This window comes from Protopterus annectens, chromosome 17.part0, assembly GCF_019279795.1.
Source record: "Protopterus annectens isolate FY-2018-M chromosome 17.part0, PAN1.0, whole genome shotgun sequence".
Lineage (NCBI taxonomy): Eukaryota > Metazoa > Chordata > Ceratodontiformes > Protopteridae > Protopterus > Protopterus annectens.
The window spans coordinates 374,018,635-374,043,186 of record NC_056751.1 but is presented as its reverse complement, the minus strand read 5'-3'; the positions used below and the strand labels follow the sequence as shown (position 1 = coordinate 374,043,186).

The 24,552-nt window shown below is 39.6% G+C and overlaps 1 protein-coding gene across 1 annotated transcript in view; it reads right to left on the bottom strand.

Annotated features, from left to right (window-relative positions):
- Positions 1–21,383, bottom strand: part of PTDSS2 (phosphatidylserine synthase 2) — a 1,400,831-nt gene extending 1,379,448 nt beyond the window's left edge. Inside the window, exons 1-2 of the mRNA XM_044059082.1 lie at positions 21,254–21,383; positions 20,864–20,952 (exon numbers count right to left, since the gene is read on the bottom strand). The gene's annotated coding sequence lies outside the window, so the exon portion shown is untranslated. The remainder of the gene's footprint in view (positions 1–20,863; positions 20,953–21,253) is intronic.
- Positions 21,384–24,552: the final 3,169 nt, after the last annotated feature.

The following is a 24,552-nucleotide window of genomic DNA, read 5'->3' as shown; positions in this document are numbered from 1 at the left end:
TGCTGGTTCCAAAGGATGGCAGCACCAGATTGTGTGTGGACTACAGGAAATTAAATAAATAGTATCTTACCACGGGTTACTGGCAGGTGCCCTTGACTCCCAGTGCTAGATAGAGGTTAGTCTTTGTGACTCCCTTTGGCTTGTATGAGTTCACAATGTTCTTTGGGATGAAAAATGCCCCAGTGACTTTCCAGAGGCTGGTAGTTCATATCCTAGCAGGGGGTTTTGCTCTTGCTTACCTGCACGATATTGCCATCTACACCCATTCCTGGCAAGAGCACCATCAGCATGTCATGGAGGTGCTGGGCAGACTACAGAGGGCAGGGCTGACAAATAAGCCCAGCAAATGTCAGGAGGGTATGGCAGAGGTCTCCTACTGGAACATAAGAGTGGGGAGTGGCAAGATCAGGCCAGAACCAGCCAAAGCGGAAGCCAATCAGCTGTGGCCTGCAACTGTTACCAAAAAGCAAGTGAGGGCATTCTTGGAGACAGCAGGGTACTACAGGAAGTTAGTACCATAGCTGCTCCCCTCACAAACCTAACAAGGAAAAACAGGCCAGATAAAGTAGTGTGGACTACAGCATGTGAGCAGACATTCCACAAACTTAAAGAAACCTTGGGAGGACCCCCTGTGTTAGCCAGTCCAAATTACAGCAAAGAATTTGTTGTGCAGGTGAATGCTTTGAACCATGGGGTGTGGGCTGTACTTGGCTAGATTTCTTCGGAGGGAGAAGAGTACCCAGTGGTTTATCTCAACTGTAGGCTTCAACCCAGAGAGGAATGCTATGCAGCTGTCAAAAAGGAATGTCTAGCCAGAGTGTGGGCACTGCAGAAACTTCAGCCTTATCTGTATGGAAGGAAATTCACTGTAGTTACAAATCACAATCCCCTAACATGGTTACACCGAGTCAGCCAGCAAAATGCCAAGTTGCTTAGATGCCCCTAAGGTTGCAAGCATATGATATGTCAGTGCAGCACCGCAGTAGGATTAGCAAAGCCACTGCAGATGGGCTCTCAAGACAGGGAATGGGGTAAGGTATATGCAGATAGACCTAACCCTCCTCTCAAGCATAGTTTCTGAAGGGTCACTTGAAAAACTAGCTTGAGTTCTCCGGGGGGGGGGGGGGGGGCTGCCACCCAAGCTTGATGGAATTTTGTAAGTAATTTTATGTCCTTGTAAATATGAATACAACCCACAGGCTTGTTTGTCAAATGTAAAGAAAACTGTGTATGTTCTGAACTTCAGGAATGTAACCACAGTGCACCCTGCTGGAAGAAACCTGATAAGTGAAGCATTTTATAACTGTTTGATCTCAAGTTCACAGACAGGATGTCTGGACCAGACAGGATGTCTGGACCAGCAAATTATTTCTATTGTCTTAATTTAAGAGATAATTACTAGGGTTTTACATGTAAAGTGTCTTTTATTGCTGTGGTTTCCTGGCAGCTGCAAGATCAAAGAAATGTTTAAGTTCTATGAGACTGGGAAACTAAACCAGAGAAGTGTCAAGAATGATGTAATGTGAAAAGACTCAGCAGTACTGTGTTATCAATTAAGACTCTCAAACAGAGAGAATTGAGCATTTTGGAGTTTGCCTAAAATGGATAACTCACCAGGCACTTGCTTTGCTCTGTATGCAAGTAGTATTCAGAACGATGACTTCTCTTAGAAATATAGCCAGATTAGCCTAGCTGTTTTCTATATTCAAGTCAGACTATCCTAATATATTCTTTTAAAAGTTTCCTGTGATCTCTGAGCTCCTGATTGGCACTGTGTTGTATTGATGAGATTTGTCTTGTGCTTTTATTATGTATTATTACATATTTTAAACCTTTCAACTGTGGCTGTTTTGTGTAGAGATAATTTAAGCTCAGAGTACATTGTATGTATTTGGTGATACTGTCCAAGCCACTCCAATACTCTTGCTGCTCAGTCACACTTACTATTTGGATAACAGTAATATTACACAGTGAAACCGGTCACCCTTTGGGAAGGGCCTTATTCATAGCTGATAAGAGTAGTTGGTGGCAGTGATTACTACCTTACAGCCTCGCAGGAGGGGATATAGCTGGAGAACCTGTGCCAGCCTTCCCCAGGAGTATCAGTGTGTTTGTATATAAACACAATCTCAAAGTGTGTGTGTCAGCTACTTGGGCAGGGACACGAAGCACTGGTTGGACAGAGAGGGTACTGGAGGTTTTGGCTTGACTACTCAACGGAGATCTGAACCCTACAGCTGTGCCCATGGGGAGTCTTATTGGGAATCTGGAAAGAAAGGGAGAAACCAGCCCCAGACTGACTGTAATCTCTGTGTGCTCTTAAGGGAAATTGTACTTTACTGTGTGTGTACTTGTTATCCTCCCAATGTGCATAGGCATCACAGGAATAATAAAAAGGGATATAGGGACTAGGGAGGGAATACATTCCTATACGATTGGCAACTAAACCAAAAGGGGATAACTCCAGAGAGGTCTCAACAAATGAGGAAGTTACACAGCCACAGTCAAAAACATGGAAGACAAGAGATTATCTCAAAGAGTATCAGTTAGAGAGAGATGTATTCATTTGCCACCTGCAAAGCTTTGGCAACTCAGCTGAGACAGAGAGCAGAAAGGTCAATCTCAAACCAGCAATGTCAATACCAGGTAGACAAGTCCCAAAGGGAAATGTTAAGGTTATTTACGGATACCAAAAAGAGTTGCATAGAACAGGCATACATTCAGATCAGGTAGGGGAATATAAGAGTGACTGGCTGGAATGGCAAGTCCTCCCTATACTAATGACTCATTATGACAACATGTTAATGCAGAGATTACAGAGTTTGAAATGGGAATGGCACTGCAAGAAAACTAAGGTGCCAGGAAGAGATGGAATCCTGACTGAGGTTTTGTGATTTGTGAGGGGGAGAATGCAGCAGTGAGTATAGAAGTGTTTAATGAAGCTGGACAAGATGGGTCATAGAACTGATTCCAAAGCAGAAGAAAAGACCCAAAATAACCAAGTTCACATAGACCGATCACTATTTTGAACCACAACGGTGAAATATACATAAAATACTTAAAACAGAAGTCGGCCGTGGTGGTGTGGCGGTTAGCTTTGTCACCTCACAGCAAGAGGTTCGTTGGAGCGCCTTCTGTACAGAGTTTGCATGTCCTCCCTGCGGTCGAGTGAGTTTTAAAGACATGCAGGTAGGTGCGTGTGTGTATTTGGGTGCCTTCAGTGAAGGTTGGGTGCTACACTGGCAACTGGACACCATAAAAACTCCACTACCAATTAATTTGCAGACTGGTGATCTGCTGTGGCGACCCCCAACTAGAAAAAGCTGAAAGACACTGCTTTTTGCTTTTAAGAGAGATTCCTAAAATATTGACCAGAATATTGACCAGAATAACAGATACAGATTTATACACAGAAAAGCAACTTTTAAGGACTATTATAATAACTCTATTACTTCCAAGTAGCAGAAGCAAGAATACAGTATCTTGCAATAATATCCTCAGATGCAGAGAAAGCATTTGATGAGAGTAGAGTAGAGTGATCTTTCTTGCCCCAGGTATTAGAGAAATTTAGCTTTTTAGAATCTTTCACTGAATTGATCCAAGGAATATACAAGGAAACCAAAGCACTAGCAAAGGTGGCTGGCAGTCTATAGGGAATTTTGGAGTTGACAAGAAGCAAGACAGGGATAACCAAGTTCATTATCACAGAAACCATGTTCATTATCACAGAAACTCATCAGCACATGGGTTAATGGAGTGTAGATGCAAGGAGTAAATGTCGGGACTAAATAGAAATTGATAACAATAAAAGTAGAAATGTATACCTAGAGGAATAATGCATATAATTGTTAGAATTCAGAACTGAACTTAAGAAAATGGGGATAAGGATAAATATCTATTTCTGCACAACATTTGTTGAAACTGGAAAAGGAGACGTGCTTACTAACATGTTGAATGTATGTACTGGAGCAGTAAACAACTCCAAACAAAAGTCCAAAAAGCAAAGTTTTCCCCCTTTGCAGTGAGCACAGAAAGAGTAATAAGCTTCCAAATGAAACTGACCTGCAAGACCTACACATGAACCACTGTCATTTCAGCAGCTATAGCCATTTTGCAAATGTGCTGCAGAAGAAATGACTACAACTACATTTAGAGTCTTTCCTGGTTCAGTGGAGCAAGAAAAAAGTCAGAAGTGATGCTGCTTCAAATACCTTTTAAACGTATTTGAATAGATTGTTGTTCAATATGTGCTGGGACTGAATTTCAGGTCTTGGATACAAAGCTCAAGTACAACGCATCACCAGCAGCATTAACGGCCACAGTCACAAAGACAAAGCCTTCATCTAAACAGCGTATCTATTCAGGCTGTACCACACCACTTGTGCGAATCATCTGAGAATGAGCAACTTTCAGGATAATACAATAATTTGTGAGCAGTTTTTTTTCTCTTTTTTTTTTTGACAGAAGGTACAATTATTATCTAGTTCCACCTAGCTGGGGAATTTCAAGATTATGCAGAGTTTGGTAGATGTAAGTTTAGCAACTTTGTTGTAGCATTGCTCCAATTTGGATAACACAGAGGCTTCTAAGTTAATGAGAATTGGAGTGGCATGAAGTAATAGTATTGAGCAGTAGTGATTTTCCTAGCGATGTTAGTAATTCTATATAGCATGCAAAGTTTTTTTATGAGTTTTCTTACAGTATAATGAAAATGATTGAAAAGTATGGCCAAATGTTAAGTTCTCATCTATAACTCCCAAAGATTTATTAATTGTTAACTGAATCTATACAAGTTTTATTCACTGATGTAAATGAGAAAAAGCTTTTATTTTAAGGGCAGTGTTCAGATTCTGTTCAAGTTCTTAAAATTTTACACAATTTATCAACTGCTTAAGTAACTGTGGTTTAGTCACTCTGTTTGTGTGTATTTTACATAAAAAGAAAAACAGTGTGTGTGTACATGTATACAGACACACACATATGTAAAATGTACAATATCTATATATACACGCAACATACAATGTACGCATCAGATACACGCAACATACAATGTATGCATCAGATACACGCATATATATATAAATAAACACATACACACACACACACATACACACATACACACATACACACGCACACACAGTTTAGCTAACAGATGCTAAAAATGCGGAAACTGACAAGATACTTCCAATTTTTTATAAATCGGAAACAGTAATTTTAATCAAACTGTTCATTAGCAAAATAATTTCTATTATTTTGATGGTAACTGTTGCATCCCCTCTCTTGGTCAGTAATTAAGGAACCTGAATCCTTACCACCGACACTGTATCCAGGGACATTCACTTGGAACAAAAATAGATACACACAGTATTTCCAGATGCAGCTCTCTGCATCAAGCACAATTTCCCTTAAGAGCACGCAGGGAACACACTCAGCCTGGGGTCCAGGTTTCTCTCTCTCTCCAGTCCCCAATAAGACATCCCACTAGCACAGATATAGAGTTGAGTCCTCAGCAGAGTGTCCAAGCCAAGTCCTCCGCTACTCTCTTTGTGAAACCAGTGCTTTGTGTCCCTGCTCCAAGCAGCTCACACACACACACACACACACACACACACACACACACACACACACACACACACACACACTCTGAGATCTGATTTGTGCACACACACACACACACTCGGAGATCTGATTTGTGCACACACCTGGGAAAGGTTGGCACAGATTTACTAGCAATGCCCCCGTTTGCCCAGATTATAAGGTAGTTACTTCCACCAGAGACTCCAAAGCCAGCTACTTTAAGGCTCTTACAATGGTACCCAATTATACTGAGTGAAATTAATATCAATACAAATGGTAGTGTTCTGACCACTGCAATAAGGCTTTCACACACACACACACACACACACACACACACACACACACACACACACACACACTCTGAGATCTGATTTGTGCACACACACACACACACTCGGAGATCTAATTTGTGCACACACCTGGGAAAGGTTGGCACAGATTTACTAGCAATGCCCCCGTTTGCCCAGATTATAAGGTAGTTACTTCCACCAGAGACTCCAAAGCCAGTTACTTTAAGGCTCTTACAATGGTACCCAATTATACTGAGTGAAATTAATATCAATACAAATGGTAGTGTTCTGACCACTGCAATAAGGCTTTCAGGAGTGGCCAACAGAGTCAGCAAATAGATACAAGTACTCTCATGGGTAGGTACTGGGCTATTAGCCCTAGGGCCTATACAAGCCTAGCCAAAAAGGTACCCTGGCTTTCGCCACCCAAGAAAATTATTTTCCTGTGCCCCTGTCAAGCAGAGTCACGGAAGTGATCCCTGGAGTGAATTTCCTATTTCCCATCCAATCATCAAGATTTTTCTTGAAGAGTGCTAATGAGGAGCTCTATTTGACATAGATAGGTAGTCTGTTCCAGAGTATGGGAAGTCTCTGGGAGAGGAATCTATCCCTCTAGCATATTCTGTTTATTGTGGTGACAAGGTTTAGGTCCCTAGAGCGTGTAGCTCAGAGGGATTGGGATTTCTTTAAGTGGAACATGTCCAGGAGCTCTGGGTTTGACATAGCTTTGTATGTTAGGCAGAGATCGCCTCGGAGTAGGCGATATGCGATGGAGTAAAGCTGGAGTTTTTTTGAGACGGTCTGCGTAGGGCATCGGTTTGAGGCCAGTAATCCTCTTTGTGAGGTATTTCTGTGGCCTTTCCAGTTGTTGTAGATGTCTTGTGAGGTACATACCAAAAGGGGTGTTGTACTCTATAATGGGTCTAATGAGTGATGAGTAGAGGGGAACAATGACCTCTTTTTTTCTGGATGAGAAATCTTTTGTGATGAGGTGAGCCACGTAGAAGGATTTCCTGACCACTGTGGCGATGTGATTATCAAAGGAGAGACTACTGTCAACCTGTGTCACAAGGTCTCTTATCACACTTTCGGCGTTAAGTAGACTACCACTTATGTGGTAGTTCACGGGTACAGAGGTTTTACCAAAGGGGATGACAACACACTTTTTGGCATTGAGCTTCAGGCCATGGCTTTGACACCAGGCATCTGTCTCAGTGAGGCTCTTTTCTAGTATGTCCACATCGTTAGGAGTTTCGAATATGGCTCCTAGTTTGCAGTCATCTGCAAACTTTGTTAGCCAAAGACCTTCTGTGTTAGCCTGTACTTCAGAGAAGTAGATACCAAACAGGAGGGGACCCAGGACTGAACCCTGTGGTACTCCACTTGTCACTGGTCTGAAGTCGGATTTGGAGTCTGCTACTTTCACAGTGTGGGTTCTGTCCGCGAGTCAGTTGGCAACCCATCTTGTGACATAGGGATTTATACCTAGTTTAATGAGCTTATCTATAATTCCAGAGTGGGGGATGGTGTTGAAAGCCTTGGCGAGATCTAGACAAGCTGTGTGAACCACCTTACCCTCATCTATGGCTTTGACATCTGGCCATATGACTTATGGTTCCCATACTACCCCTTTGCCATAAGCTGAACCAGAATCTTTCATGTATTTATTATCATACATACAGACAGAGCTTTGCTAAAATGTGTTATAGCATCTGGAAGCCATAAAACCATTTCAACACTTCCACCCTTCCAGGGTAGCAATTAGTTCATTGCTACAGACAATACAACAAGGATCCTAGCCCTTGTTTTCACAGACATTTTGTCTCTGGCTGCAGTCAGAACTGTAAGATACAATCTTTATGGCCTAAATTAAGTAATTTAAATTTCTTACTACAGTATTTTTCAAAGTTAGTTGGACTAAGATTAATCTCTTCTCTTCCAGTATCCTCTGTTAAAACATATACATTTCATCAGCTACAATGCAGTCAGGACCCACTGTTAGTACACTTAACGAAAGCAGCTTTACAAATACAACACAAGCATCTGTAAAAATCGGTTTGATATACAAATGAAATAATTCCTTACAAAATTCCAGCTAGCTCTGCTGTTACACAACAACTGCCCTACTTCTTCTGGCATAGCTGGAAATACCTCAACTCATCACAGTAATACTAAAAGTGTTAAATTAATATGATGTCAACAAGCTATATTTTACAATTGCTACAAAAGCTGAGATTTATCCAATACTGACTGTATAAATCTTTAACATTAGAAATGAAAAAAAGAATGTTTATGCTTCAAGTGTACATTCTATTCTCAAGAACTCATTACATAAATTCAACAAAGGATTATCATGCAGTCTTTGAATACTCTAGTAGGGCACCCAGGGACAGAGAACCTTTTTAGTTCTTCAAATCCGAAGACCAAGCAAAGTCTCAGCTAACATGTCACAGCACATCTGACACAGATCTAACAATAGCAGTCAACCCTCCATACTTGTGGGATGTAAACGTTTTCCTTTGAATGTTGGTTTTCAAGTCATACTTATTTCCTATTCTTAAATCACAGGAGTCAATTTCAGTCTTGAGCCTTTTCACGTTTAGAATAATCCAGGCAGATTGTTTCATCCCATGCTTTCTGCAACTTAACAGTCCACAACTTAAGCTTCTTTACTGACCACTGAATATAAGTATAGGATTGTAAATATTCAGACAAAATTTAGAGAAGATACTTCAATCACTAAGATCTATAAGAAACAACCGCTTCCAAACACTGAGGCAGATGTTCATTCTTCACAGAAAAGTTATCTACTTGTAGTTATGTAAAATCTTTACTCTAGTCTGAATTCACAAGAATGTGATTGCTTCTTTAACCAGGTTCTCTCGAAAATGGAATGCTGCTGTGTATTCAGCTAATGGGCTTAGTGATGGCTGAGGGAAGTTTGGAGAGTTGCATTGAGATGGGTAGAAGGTTGAAAAATAGGGAGTTCTTGTATACTGGTAGTGATGAAGTTTGTGCAATCTTCTGGTAGAAAGGCTCGTTGACATTTTTAATGTTGTGGGATAATATTTAGGTTGTGTGTGGTCTCATTTGCTCCCAAATATTATTTTTGATAACTAGTAGTAGCAGTTTGCTACTTGCGTATTAAACCGAATTAGTTGCTATTCCAGTTTGCTTTCTTATGTGTTGCATAGTTTTGGTGGAAGTTAGAATTTTGGTTTTGCTTGTTTTAAAACAAAGGGATACAAGGAAGCAAAATAAACTATTCAGACAAGCTGGAAGATAGCTTTATTTTGGATATTTAAATGTATAATACTGTGTCAACCTCAGGGCTTGAATACTGTATTACGACTGAAGCCTTTCTTTTTGATGTCTTTAAGGATAAAAAAGGTATACCAGTTGCCATACCTGCCAAGAGCTTTTCTTTATGGAAATGTTAATAGCTTTGATCAACTGTTCTAGTTTAAGAGTTTATTACAATGTCTACTGCCATTAATATTGCATGAACTCCAGTGAAAGCTTGAAGCCAAGGCACAAGAATAATAAACTTTATGGCGGTGTTATTAGCACATGTCCATTTGCAATATGGGACTTTTATGTAAATATTTACAATATCCATGGATTTTTACAGAAGACTATCCTTTTACTCTTTCTTTTGCATTATGAATCATTAAAATAAATGAGGAAATCTTTTACATTATGAATCATTAATAATATAATGAACAAATGTAACAGTTTCCTTAAAAAACACAATTTGAGATGGGAACAAATCAGTGTTTTAATATTCTTTTAAACTTTCCTCAAATATAAATGATTTCAACAGCCACAATAAAAAAATTATCAGGTATTTGTTATTTAATCAAAGTCTCCATCATAAAATGAAGCAATGCGATACACAAATATTCACCGAGAGACAGGCTGACTAGATTGTATGCCAGTTAACACACGATCCTTTAGATCACATTTTTTTACCAGAGTAGGGTGAGACGTGACAAGACTGGCTAAAGTGTCCAGTACTTTGGGTTGGGTTGGGAAACTGTATGAAATGTTTTAGAGAAGTTTAGAAATGTTTCAGAAACTTGTTAGCTTTCATTATAGTAGGACTAATCCATTTTATTGTAAACCGTATCAAAGAATACTAGAGCTGTGGTAGTATTGACTAATCAATTTTATTGTAGACCGTATCAAAGAATACTAGAGCTGTGGTAGTATTATTGTTTGGCCTGATTGAATGTTTAATACATAACAGTTTACCAGAGTGAATAAACCTTTCTATACCTTTGGATGGTGAATGGAGTATGGCTATTGGCTGATAATTGAGGAATTCTACTGAACTGCTGCCTTTGTACAAGGGTACTATATGAATTTAACTCCAGATTTTAGAGACATGAGATTATTTAATGGATTCGTTAATGATGCTAATGTAATATATTCAGTAGGAAGAGTATCAGCTGTAACATTTGTGGTCATTAGCTTTTGGAACACCTTCTAGTTAGTGGAAGTTGAAACAGGAAACAGGTTTTGAGCAAGTAGACATACGTACTGTTATGGATAGGAAGAGTATAACCAGTGCAGTTAGCGGGAGGGCTACTATGAAGTGTAGTGGGTATAATAAAGTGTAAATTAAAGGCTGATACTACGCATATGGCTGTTTTTCATACATGCAGTTTGGTTGGGAGGCTCTACTTGGATTGGGGAGTTTGTTAGTGCTTAGTGCTATCACAGAAGGGTTTTGGACCACTTCTGTGCTTGTTTTGCATTACTACATGCAGATATGCTTTTTTACAAACATTGCAAACGTGTTCTGACAGTCATGGGGACTTTTGGAAGTATGCCATCATTTCCAAGCATACTCTCTTTACGTCTAAAGTGGTTTACGCCAAGAGGCTGGCTTTGCCTATATTTGTTTTTCACTTAGTGGCTTCATCCAATGGGAGATATTTAAGTGGATGCCAACTATATTTTTGCACATGGCTATAAAAAAAGTGTCTGGATAAAACTGGTTAAGGTTAATGACTAGGTTATAATTTTGGAGGAGATGTGGTTTGCTAGGTTTTCTGATTGCGAAGGAAGGCTGATGGTCATCATTTAGAATCTTAGCCCACACTGTGACACAGAACAGCCACAAATTCAAAGTTGTTATTTACAAACTGTAGTTTATGGATCATATTGTCAATGTAAGTTGTTATAGCTCCCTTTCTCATGCTCCAGGCGAAATTGCTGGAGCGTCACTAGCACCCAGAAAAAAAGGATACCATTTCCCCACAGGAAAATTGTTGCCAAGGCAGCCTCTACGTGTGCAATGGAAACAATTCACGCATTTTGAGAGATTTCTCCCTTTTTTACATTGGCATTCCCACAGAATTGGTATAAGTAATTTCAAGGGGCATTTGGGACTTGCTCTCCAACATCAGGGGTGCATTAAATGGATTTGCCTCCCCCTTGCAAAACAATTATCAAAGAGGGGTTTTACTCATTTTGACCTTCAGGCATATTTTTCTTCTTTTGGGCAAGTTGCTTTCATGAAGTCAGCATTTCATAGGAGAACCAAGTGTTTCTACATAGACAATTCAGTAAGAGTTCAAATACAAAAATTTATTAGAGACAATGAATAACAATGTTACCAGTGCAATAGCCATGCACTTTAAATAAGGGCGTAATCAGAGGTTTATTTATTTATTTTTTATATACATCACATAAGCATTAAGGAGTTACACTTCAATATTTCACAGATGTTACTAAACAAGAAGTATGACTTAAGTTTATGAAACCATTCTTCCTGAGGGTCTGGAGTCAAGAACTAAACCTTTGATTAAATGTTAAACTACTTTTAATCAATATAGAATACAAAACACAACAGTGTGTGTCATTAAATACACACAAACATGCTTCCGAGAGTGATCCTTATCAGCTGATGTTGGATTACATCAGGGTTAGAAGTGAGGATCCAGTTGAGAGTGGAAGACTTTCTTTTGCTGCTTCTTGCTGTGGTATTTATTATTCTAGTGAGAGAATACAGACTAAGGTTGACTGTCAAGTTAAGTTATTTTTACGGGTCCAATTGATCTTTGTGTCACCTAGAATTAGTGTTTCTTGATTGATGGCATCGGATGTCCAGTCAGCACATTTTCAAGCAGCTGGGGTTATTACTGTGGACGGGGATAAACAGTATTCCTATATAAATGGATTTTTATTGATATGGAGTGAACAAAAAAGCAGCTCGGTATTATTTAATATTGGCATGGTGTTGTAAGGGCTGCACTTGTAATGTATTCTGATACAAGACTGTTATGCTTCCTCCTTTATCAGACCTCCTCTCTAGCCTCTGAATGCCAAAGCCTAGGGGTGTCATTTCCTTATCAATATGAGGTTTATGAAGACATTAGGGTTGTGAATGGTAACCTTAACTTGCAAGTATGACATCTTATTGTAGATGCCCTAAATGTTAAGGTTAATAAACTTTAGTGTGGCATGGTTGGCGTGCCATTATGAGCAGGATTACTTTTTGAGCTATAATAAAAATATAAATAAAGGTAAAACAGCTCATGTTGGGAGATAGCCCAAGATCAGGGTGCATGTCCCCATAAGTTTGAAGTTCAGGTTTGAAAAGGGGAAGGAACTGCCTACGTAGGAGTTCATATTTTCACTGAGCAATTAAGTAAGTTGAGTATGACTTTTTCAGATTGCTGCTAGAATGTTTTATCTTAAATATGTAATACAAGTGTGTTGTAAACAACTCGGGTGTTGCATAGAAAGAAATAGTTGTGTGTAGGTTATACTTTGTGTAATTGTTTGTAGAAGAGGGAAGGTTAAGTTTGATGCAAAGTGTAGCCGGATTGGTAATAGAGACATGGCTGGCAGAAGTAACATGTGAGCAAGAGTAGAATTAGCACATTTACTGCTATTTTACCTGTTTGAGCTGTTTTTACTGTTTTTTAATTGCACCGTAAAAGTTTGTCTCTTTGTTGTATTTTACCTGTTGAGGCTGCCCACTCAAGTGCGCTAGCCTGTTTTAAGCATTTACTGTGAATTTTTGCTGTTTGCTCTTTGAAAAACAAAAAAGAAAAAAAAATATTCTTTCCCGCCTTTCCTGACCTAGAATAGTCCCTAATACAGGCTTTGCTGTATTCTGGACTTTGGTATAGTTCCTGTGTTGCTCATTTCCTTACTTGGACAGAAGGAAGCTTCTTTGTTCACCAGTGGGAGTGGGGAGCTTTGAGCAGCCTATCTCACCACAGAATCTAGTAGTTTATTGGCCGTTTTGGGCTAATTTCTAGCTCTTTCAAGCCCCCTGTATAAAAACCAAAAAGTATTCCCGGCTCCACAAAGTCTACTCTTCACTTTTTCCCTTAGAACTGCTCTATCTCTCAAATTAAACACCCTATTCTCTATCTAAAGCCCTGCACTTGCTAGTTTAAGCTATTTTACAAGTTAGCACTGGTAAACTAAAAGCACTACATCCTCATATACTCCCTTTGAGTACCTTGTCCCCTATTGGTCCTTTTTTCAGTGATAAAAGATTTCCCTATACTATTCTAGCATGTCCAGCGGTCAGTCAATGGTTTCCTCTCCAGTCCAGCTGGTGAATCTGGGTATCCTGAGGCAATGTTACAATTGCCTCATGTACACAGACAACCCTCTCCTCCTCCCAACAAGTTCAAATACATGTGAGAGATGCAACCATATAGCCAAACTGGAGGCTGAGCTCTCTCAACTCAGAACTGGTGCAACCAGTCAGGAGGAGAAGGTAACCTCACACACCACAAATCCAGTCTCACATAGTCCTACCACAACAGCAAGACATACACATAAACACACAAAAACATATTCGGAGGCTCTAAATAAAAATCTGCCTAAGCATCCGCCACATAACACAAGCACTCAGGTCACTCCAAGGCAAGCACAAATATGACTCAAGTCATCGTCCATGCTGGTGTGAATGACCTGAGACGTACCTCCCTGGACTACATGAAGAGAGGGCATAGAGGTGCTCTCTGATCATGTAGCCCGGGCCGGTATGACCCTGACCTTTAGCAGCATCTTACCCTCACCTAGAATGATGCCACAGTATAAAGACAAAATGATCAATTTTAACAATTGGCTAAAATGTTGGTGTCATTCAAAGGGAGATCCAGTGTCTATCAGCCTGGGATGACATGCTCGACAAGCCACGTTGCTTCGCTAGGGATGACTTGCAACTGTCACCCCTGGGCTTTCGGATATTGGCAAAGGCTCTTGCCACTCCCATAGTGCCTTTTTTAGGCAAGGCTCAAAAGACAAACCCACCTCCATATTCAACGCAATGAATAAGAAACTAAGGGTAATGCTGCTAAACACTAGAAGTCTAAACCTCAAGATGCATGCACTCGAAACCCTCCTCAGTATGGAGAACATTGATATATGTGCAGTGACGGAAACCTGGTTCAAGGCTCCAGAGAGCACCCCCAGCACTACCAGATTATACCTCATATCATGTTTTTCGGCCCCAAAACTCGGACCGAACCACAAAAGGAGGAGGAGTATCCATATTCATCAAAGATACCCACACCTCCATGTTCGTGGCGTTGCATGAAGCATCGGAAATCATCCATCTGCAACGAACAGTGGGCAAAACTGCCCTTCAGTTTGTAGCATGTTACAGACCACCCTCTCAAAATCAGGAATCCCACGTGGCCTTCCTGAGAACACGAAGATCTCTCCAAACACCATTATATTGGGCAACTTCAACTACCCAAACATAGACTGGGAGCATTACTCAAGCCTCAACACCCTAGCCCAAAGGTTCCTAGAATTTATAAACTCAAATGCTATGGAACAACTAGTCACCACCCTCACAAGAGGGGAAAACATACTGGACCTGGTCATCAACAACATGGGGGCTCTATGCTCCATACCAGAGGTATACCCCTCATTGGTAAGATCGGACCACAAACTAATCTCACTGGATATCCACATCCCGACCCCACCCCCCAGCCCAGAAAACCACAGTGAAAAACTTCTCAAAAGCGAACTTCACACTTCTCAAAACCGAGGTGGAATCCTTCAAGGCCCCCGGGCCAGTGGAAACTACGGCCCAAACAGCAGAATCCTTTACAAACGCATTCTATGGACACCTCCAGGAATGAATGGATCATGCTATCCCAAACAAAACCAAAACCCAATCTTCCAAAGGCAGGCGTCCAATCTGGTGGACCTCAGCCATAAATAGGTTGTACAACAGAAGGAGGAAGCTACTACATGATAGAGCAAAGTCCCAAAAAGGGAAGGCATCTCTGATCAGTACTAGCAAAAAACTACGACCCCTCATAAAATCCTCCAAGGCCAGCTTCGAGAAAAAAATAGCGCAGGATACTAAAGATAATCACAAGGCTTTCTTTAGTTATGTTAGGAATTTTGGAGGGCAACTCCCAAATATGCTCAGAGTTGATCCAAAATGACAAAAAATACACTGAACCCACAGATATTGCTAACATCCTGGCAGACAGGTTCAGTGCAAACTTCTCCCCCCCTCCCCCCCAAAAGGGCAAATAACTATCCCAGCTGAGTGCTGCCCCCCAAACATCTCAGATGCTCAGGTGAAAGCCACCCTCTCCAAAGCAAAAAACACAGCATCAATGGGACCAGATGGTGTCCTGGGTTGTGTCCTACATTAACTACAAGAAGAATTAAACCCTCACGTAAAGCTGCTGTTCAACCTCAGTCTTACTACAGGATATGTACCCAAAGAATGGCATACAGCAACAGTGGTCCCACTCCACAAAGGTGGTGCCTCTACGGACCCTGGAAACTATCGCCCCATAAGCCTGACTAGCCTGGTCTGCAAAGCTATGGAGAGGATCATCAAGGAACACATTAACAATGACATTGGGGACCTAGAGACACTGGATCCTACCCAATTCGACTTTAAGGGCAGATCCTGCCTCTTAAACCTGGTCGATTTCTTTGAAACAAGTCACCAAGGCCATAGATGAAGGGAAGGTAGTCCACACAGCCTATCTTGACCTCGCAAAAGCATTCGCACAATATCCCACTCGGGCATCATAGACAAGCTCTCCAGCTTAAATATAAACCCCTACGTCACAAGATGGGTTGCAAACTGGCTCAAAGACAGAACCCACATGGTCAGGATTGCTGGAGCCATGTCAGACTTGAAACCAGTTACAAGTGGCGTCCCACAAGGCTCAGTCCTGGGACCTCTCTTATTCGGTATATATTTTTCTGATGTACAGGCTAACATGGGAGGACTGTGGCTGACCAAGTTTGCAGAGAACTGCAAACTGGGAGCCATAATTGACTCTCCAGCTGATACAAGCATCCTCCAAAAGGGTCTCACAGATACGGACAACTGGTGCCAGAGCCATGGCCTGAAGCTAAACGCTAAAAAGTGTATAGTCATACCCTTTGGCAAAAACAAAGTGCCCACAAATTACCACATAGGTGGTAATAAGTACGGAAGAAGTAATTAGGGATCTGGGTTCCCAAGTTGATAGTAATCTCTCCTTTGACAACCACATTGCCAAAGTGGTTAGAAGGACCTTCTATATAACCCACCTTATCATGAAAGGATTCACATCTAGATCAAGGGAGGCCATCGTACCCCTTTATTCATCCCTCATCAGGCCCATAATAGAATACAATGCCCCTTTTGGGATGTACCTAACCTGACACCTGCAGCAACTTGAAAGACCCCAAAAGTACCTCACAAAGAGGATTAAGGGACTCAAACAGATGCCATACGCTGCTCGGTTAAAGAAACTCCAGCTGCATTCTGCCTACTTAGAGGCAACCTATGCCTGATGTATAAAGCTATGTCCAACCCGGAATTAATGGACATGCTTCACCTCAGTAAATCCAAATCCCTTAGAGCTACGCGCTCGAGGGACTTAAACCTCAGCACAGAAATAAACAGGACATGCTGGAAGGACAGATTCATAACCCAGAGGCTCCCCTCACTCTGGAATAGAATCCCAGTCCATGTTAGGCAGAGCCCCTCACTGACCATCTTCAAGAGGAATCGTGACGAGTGGATGGGTGATCGTAGGTTTACCCCTGGGATTACTTCTGTGTCACTGCTGGACAGAGGCACAGTAATCTAACCTTAAAAAGGGCACAATAAACTCAAATCAAAGGGGGCGCAAGCCAAACAACTCTGGCTAGGCTTATAAATGCCCTACGGCAGATAGCCTAGTATGAACCTATAATACAGCTATAATCATGGCTGACCTACGTACATAGTTGTTAAGGGTTATGTTTGATCATGGTGTGATTTGTACTTGTGAACTAACAATGGGGGTTCATTTAAGTGTAGATTAAACAGGTTGGATATATTTAACGGTGTTGATGCAAGTAGTTGTGACACAAAAGAATTACAGTATTAAAATGACAACTCAGGGGTAAGTGGATAGGGAATGAAGAGTTTGATTTTGCTGTGTGGTGGTTGAACTAGTGGCAATTGTGATGTGATCACTTAAGGATCGTGGTGAATGTGGAAAAATGGTTTCAGCTAACCACCTTATCAATATGGTTAAGGGAACTGGTGCAACAGGATCTAGAGGAATTTGAGAAGTAAAGAAAGTTTATTAGAAGGCCATTATCTAGTTTTCAACTTCTGAGAGAAGATATTCCTGAAGTACTTAAAATCAAGTTTATCCCCAGTACTCTTATCGGACTGGTCCCAAAAAATGACCTATAGGACTTTAGATCCCATGCATTGTACCCTTTAATATGTGCCTCCAGCTACGTTACATTAACGTAGGTATGAAATACACACAAAATAAGTGGAATAACTGTGTAACACTGCATTACTATAGTTCTTTACCCAAATGATCATTCTTGTTTATTTTTAGCTTTCACTATATAGTCATCCTATTTTGTACCGTAACTGTAGTCTGTTTGACATGATCTGCACACTTTCCAATTATATGTTAATACATAGTATGTTTCTGAACTAATGGAACAGCATACTTGCAATCTGCAAGTTTAAAAACTGAGAAATTCAGGGATAAAAATTACTTGGGAGGGGAAAAAAAGATACCTACTTTAGGATTAGAAGAAGGGTGGTGAGGAATTAATTATGGAAGAAAGTTTTTGTATAGTATAGCAGAGGCAGGAAAAAGTAGCAATTTAGGACTATTTCTTTTAGTGAGATACTAAAAGAAGGAGTCACTGGGATAAAGAGTGGGTAGACAAGAGAAATTAAATTTTTAGACATACTAACATTAATATCTGCTGGTGAATAGAAAGTACTTAATGAAAGAGAGGACAGTACAAGCAAGCTGGTTAAAGTTAGCCTAGTAGACAACCGTGATCAGGACAGTGAAATGGTAGCTGAAGGTAAAAGAAACCTATCACTATGCACAATTTTATATTTTTAAACGGTGTTCTAGCCGCAGCTCTAAATTACTTGTTCTCTGTGCAAACTTGCTCCAGTTTTTAACACCCACTCATAAATCAGGTTTACACCATAGTAAATCACTTAAACCAGGAGCAAGTCCTTTGGAATCTGGACCAATGTATACACACACATGCAACATTCCAGATGCAATTAAGAAATTTTCACAAAACTGAGCATAGTGGTAAAATAGTCGAATGTTAAAAGCACCACAATCAAAACGACAACTAAATTACATGCTCCTCAGCCAGGAAAACTATGCCTAGTCCATAATCCCTGACTGAAAGGAAAGCAGTTATGATAAAAAAAAAAAAAAAAAAAAAGCAGCATTCCTGCACAGAGCGAAAAAGAAAATGCAAGTTTCAGGTGAAGTAAGTATGCACCCTCAACTAGAAACACAAACAGTTGTAAAATTCTGACACTCGTCCCATCAAGAAGAGAGAAATGTCAATCTTCAATAGAGACAATGTGAGGAGAGGAAAGAAACACAGAGGAATATTTGGATCTAGTGGGCACGACCGCCTCTCTGTAGGCTGTCACAGACATAGCAAATGGAGTGGTTCCCATTCCTACAGATGTGACCAGTACAAAATTTGAATAAGTCTGATGCAAAGTTGGAGAAGTGCCCATATGTCCCTTCCACAGATCAGGCACAGCAGAATGACAGGAAACAAAGGGGCAAACCCAGTACACATTGGCGAAATTATGCTTTTCATCTTGCCTGGAAACACCCGAGGATCCCAGAGAAAGACCTGCACACTGTTTATTTTACATTTACTGACCAGGCTAGTCCAACTAGATACATGTCCATTTTCAGCAGAGGCCCGGGGAGATAAGCTCCACTAAAAGAGATAACAACATTAGTACAGTACAATGTTAAGACCAGAAATGCAATTTTACATAACAGCATTGAATTCATATAGCTAACATTTTAAAAAGAAAGAAACAAGAATTTATAAGGTAGGGATATGTTTATACAGTAGAAAGCTTGCTATGCGTATTGATTTTTTTAGTAGCATTTCTCAGCTGTCTAAATTGTCTAAGAACAAGGAAATGCAGCTGGCTACCAACAGAACAAGAAGTTTATGACAAGTGTGTGTGTTCCCAAGGAATATCTGACAGTAAAAAAAAAAAATCCTTGGCTATCAAACAATTTTATACAGTTAGAAGTGTTTCTAATATCTCATAATTCCTGTTTCGTTTAAAAAGCTCAACCTTCCCTTCCCCTGCTTTTAACTAATTCCCATGAGGAACTTATGCCCAATAGACTTACCTCACCATAAATAATTTTGCTGTTATACAGGATGTAGCTTTTTTAAGCCACCTCACAATATACTTCAACTTCAGGACAGCACTTCAGCACAAAAATGCAGGTTTCATCAACTATAGTTATATAATACAATATAGCCAACAAAATGAATATAACTTTAATTAATGAATAAATATTACCAGCATGCACTGCTATGCTGGGTCTACTTCAATGTCCAACCCCTTTGCTAAATACCACAATTTTCTGCACAGATAAAACCAATAAAGGTTTTATCCTTTTCTTTCCCAAGAGCTCCTCTTTCTGGTTCCCAAACAATTGCATAACATGTCAAACGCGTATCAACAGTTATTCTAAAAACATTGTTAGTAATACATTCATAAAGGGGATGTACCACTTATATTCTGTCTTAAAGTAGCAGCTCAGAGTCAGCACTGTTAACGTTAAGGGAAGTGCAAGGGATGAGTGTGAGGAGATGCCACCCTTTTTGTTTTGTGTCAAATGCACTGCATGTGTTATGGCATTATAAAAATGTTAATGTGAAATCAACAAAACTGCTCGTTATGTTACAGCAATGGCACACAAGCCATTCTAGCAGTTTCTTTTCAATAACACTCCTCGTATTTATTTATGTATCCCACCCTTCAGATTCTCAGTCAGTATCATGACAATTACTAACAATCGACAAATTTATGGAAGTTAATTTTCCCAAACAAAATAAAGGCAATACTACAACAGCATTTCATTCACTTTATGTAATTGCTGCCGTAACTTTAAAAGGTTAGCGCCACAATTTAAAGATGCTACAAAACCGCACACACATTAAACCAACAACAAACGATCGAACACATATACAATCCCCACTGCTGTATAGTTTAAAACACACCGCACAAAAGATAAATCAGTACACCTGCGAAATCAAACTTTCGACGAGAACGCGCTAACGGTAAAAAAAAACTAACTAAAAGTTACTCCGCACTGAATAGGGCTACCACCTTTTCAGAATACACATACAAAGTGGGGCATTTTTGTAGAAACGTGAGATTTTGCAGAACAAAACATACCCACGGACAGTGCAAAGGTTAAGATGTCACTTCTTTGTCAAAATAAAAGCTTATTCTTGTAGCATTTGGGTTGCATGTGCTATTTATAGAACATGTAGGCGTTTCAGATAGAAATAACTGTTTTATGTAACTACTGAAAAACTTAGGAAGTAATTTTTGTCCTAAAAATTCAGGACATTTCCCATTGTTTTAGGTGTTTTTAACTGTATAAACTGCCCAAACATGGACAGGTGACAGCCGACAATGAAATAGGGGCATAGACATTCCAACTTACCTGTCACAACAGACAGCTTCCACCTGACGTTACACACGTGGAATGAGTGTTACACGTTTCTGACCACTGTCGCGATCATCACTTTGAAACTGTAAAGAAAAAATGTGTACACGATGACATACTTTTAAATTTACATAAACGCGTTAGATGATCTAAACACATACACACATTCACGTACTGCAGCATAACTGCAATTATAAAAACAACTTTACACTGGCATCAGCAAACAAGTTCAAGCATTACAATGCACACTATAAATACGGAATAGAAACGTCATGGAAGAATCCTGAAATACTAAATAAAAAAATAAGCTATCCTGTATGGCAGAAATTTACCACTACGCCTCAAACATTAGCAAAAATTAAACATTCGCTAAAAATCAGCACTTACAAGTCAACATCACTAGCCATTATAAGATTCCTCCTAATTACTATGCAACGGCAGGCCATTTTGACATTCTAGGGTGAATGAAACATCGCGATGTTTTGCAAATTGCGAGCACTTTTTTTTTTTTTTTTTAGTGAATTTATGTTCACATCATTATACCCAATCCGTGCATGTATTAACGCGGCACCTGTATTTTAGTTTTCTCTTAACAGTTTTTCCGAACTGTGGGATAAATTATGTGCTTTTTGAAGATGTAAACAAGACCTTTGTCGTAGCTCTCGACTATTTCTACAAGGGAAAGCGTCCAAATCAGGAACTTTTTTTTAATAAATCTTGAGTAGTACTGACATAGAAGTTAACTGAAAATGATGGCATGAATTAACCTATCATTATTTGTTGATTTATGCACCGCTGCTGTTTTTGAAAAATCGCAGATAAAGAAACAGCAACATTTTTGAGATGTTACTGGAAATTATGATACTTGAATGATATGGTTGTGATAAAGCGAGATATACACCACGTAAGCCATGCCATGTTGCAATTCGTTCGCTGGTGGAAACATGTCTCCCCAAAATGCCCAAATCGACCCTGTTTCAAATCAACAAAATGATTCATATTTGAATAATTAAATAAAGTTAAAAAAAAAGCTCATGCGAGCCAATAAAGAAAATAGTTACATCAAAAGGGTCATCTACTTGTTTTACTTATAACTAACCAGATAATAGCGTCTAAAATAACGATTTAGTGAAGTGTCCAGATTTAAGCCCCTACTTTACAGTGTCAAACGTTTGCTCCATTTCTTCAAATACTGGAATTTATTTTCAGGAGTTCTGAGTTAGTAATATCAGCTTTTACAAATGTCATTAATTCAGGGATTTCTGTAGTGGGATCACTAGTTTGCAAGGTGACTACAACTAAAAATCCTTGCAGAAGCCCTCTTAAGTGAAAACAGTGTTTGATTTTCTCGCTTAGCATGTAAAAATACCATGGCGTTTTAACTAATAATATTTCTGGACAAATGACTCCATTATTTGGTTGGTGGTGGTGGACCAGTAAACAGGAACGCAGATGTATCTTGGACTGACCAGCGACGGCTGGTGATTTCAAATTAAAGGGGGCTGCAGAAGAGAGCTGAATGGGTGGGGCCAATGGGAATGGGGTGTGACCGACTAGAAAGGGGTGGAGCTATGCTCAAAACCAGAACAACTGGAACTGTAATTAAATATGCTGCCCTGGGTGCCAAACCATCATTACAAGAGTCCAGTCAAGACAAAATGAAGTGTAGAAGAAAAAAATATTTCAATGCATTGGCTACATGACAGCTTATTTAATATCTAGATGGAAACACAAAGGTTGTGAGGCATGAAAAAATAAATTACTTTTTAAATACATTACTGGAATGCCAGTCAAAATCAAGTATTAAAAAAAACAAGCAGCACTCAACTCAAACCACTTCTCCTTGTAGTGCAATTCCAATTATAATTTATATTCAGCTTTATAAAATTACCAAGTAACATGCTGAAAGTAGCAATCTCTGTGATACCTCCACTTGTAAAAATGTTTCTTATCCAACAACTATCTACTTGTTTCATGGGGAAGACATGATCAAAGTAAAACATGAACAGCAAACAAGAAACAAGCTCAAGATAAATTGCTTAAAAGATTACTGCACAGGTTATGGACCACACATGATAGATTGGCATTCTGTTTAGTTTACATGTAAAGCCTGCAAATATGACTGCAAGTCTCCAGCAAATGTAACAAGCTTCTTAAAATACTGTATTCCTGTCCTTTATTACAAATACTGTCATATGCATTTCAATACCTAAGGCTTATACGTTATCTAGTTATGTAAATATTCTCTGCATGGCAACAACAAAAAAGGCTTTCAATGTTGGTAATTCTTTAACAGTATGCTTATTAAAGCTTACTTGCATCTTACAATCTCCGACAAGCTTACCTGATGATCATTAAAGCATTGCTACTTAAACACAGAGCAACAGGGCACTGCAACAGCATGCATTTTCTGAAGAAGCATAAATCAACAGTATAAAAATATGACCAAAAACTGGAACATTCTGCAAAATCAAGGACAGATGAAAATCCACTGCCGTATTTGTGTCTACCTTGGATGGGGGAATACTATACAGACTTACACTGCATAACTGCTCCTTGCCTTGCTTGGACACATCCAGAGTCACTACATGGGGGAGTGGGGTGCAACAAGTATGTCACAATTTGAAATGTCTCTGGCTGATGGTGATGGCTCTGATACTCATACCTCTCAACCTCAGAGCAAGAAATCTGGACAAAGCCATACATAGAAGTGGGACACAGGCCCAAAAATAAGGACAATTTTTAAATATTGCTCTTATAAACTTAGAAAGATAATAGAATAGTAGTAGGTCTTGCATTAGTTTGAATTTTCTGAAGGGTACGAAATCTGAAACTCAAATGTCTGCCATTATTTTTCTAACTTCAGTCATTAATGATTTGCCACTAATTTGCCAGAAAACCACAATTTTATGAAAAACGGACCAAAAATGTGATGCAAAAATATAAAATTGCCACACAATACAGCTGGGAATCTGTCAAAGAAGGGAGACCTTTTTAATATTAGTACTGTTAACTTGAGCAACTGACAAAATTAGAGAATCTACATGCATTTCTGAAATAAAAGTAATCTATAACTCTGATCATTACAGTTATTTATAATTGTAAACCCTCCGCAATTTCTTCCAAAATTGCTATTTTGCGGAGGGATTATTAGGGGGAAAGCAATATTTTGAGCCAAAATTGGGGACAGTTGAGCGGTTTGGATATTCCTAATTCTATAAAGCAATTTGCATGTACCTCTCAACCTCTTAATGCAGGAAATCTGGACAAAGCCAAATATATATTTGGGGGGGAACAATACATACAAACAGTACTAAAAATTGCTCTTGTATAAACTTAGGACAGTTGATAGAATAACAGGTCTTGCTTTAGCATGTATTTTTCTGAAGGTCATGACATCTGAAACTTAATGTCTGTCATTATTTAGTGACTTCATTCCTAAATGATTTGCAAGAAAACCACAAATTTCATGAGGAACAAACCAAAAATAAGAAGCAAAAATCTATTCATTCTGCAAAAATCTGGACAGTTGAGAGGTGTAGTTCAGCCAGGCCTGTCTGAGTTTGCTGCCCTTCCCCCCTCACAAAATCATAGTCGAATGGAGCCACCCCCCTGCAGCCATTCCAATGTCCCATTCCTTGGTTATTTCGCCCCATTTACCATAAACACTGCAATGTGCATACTGC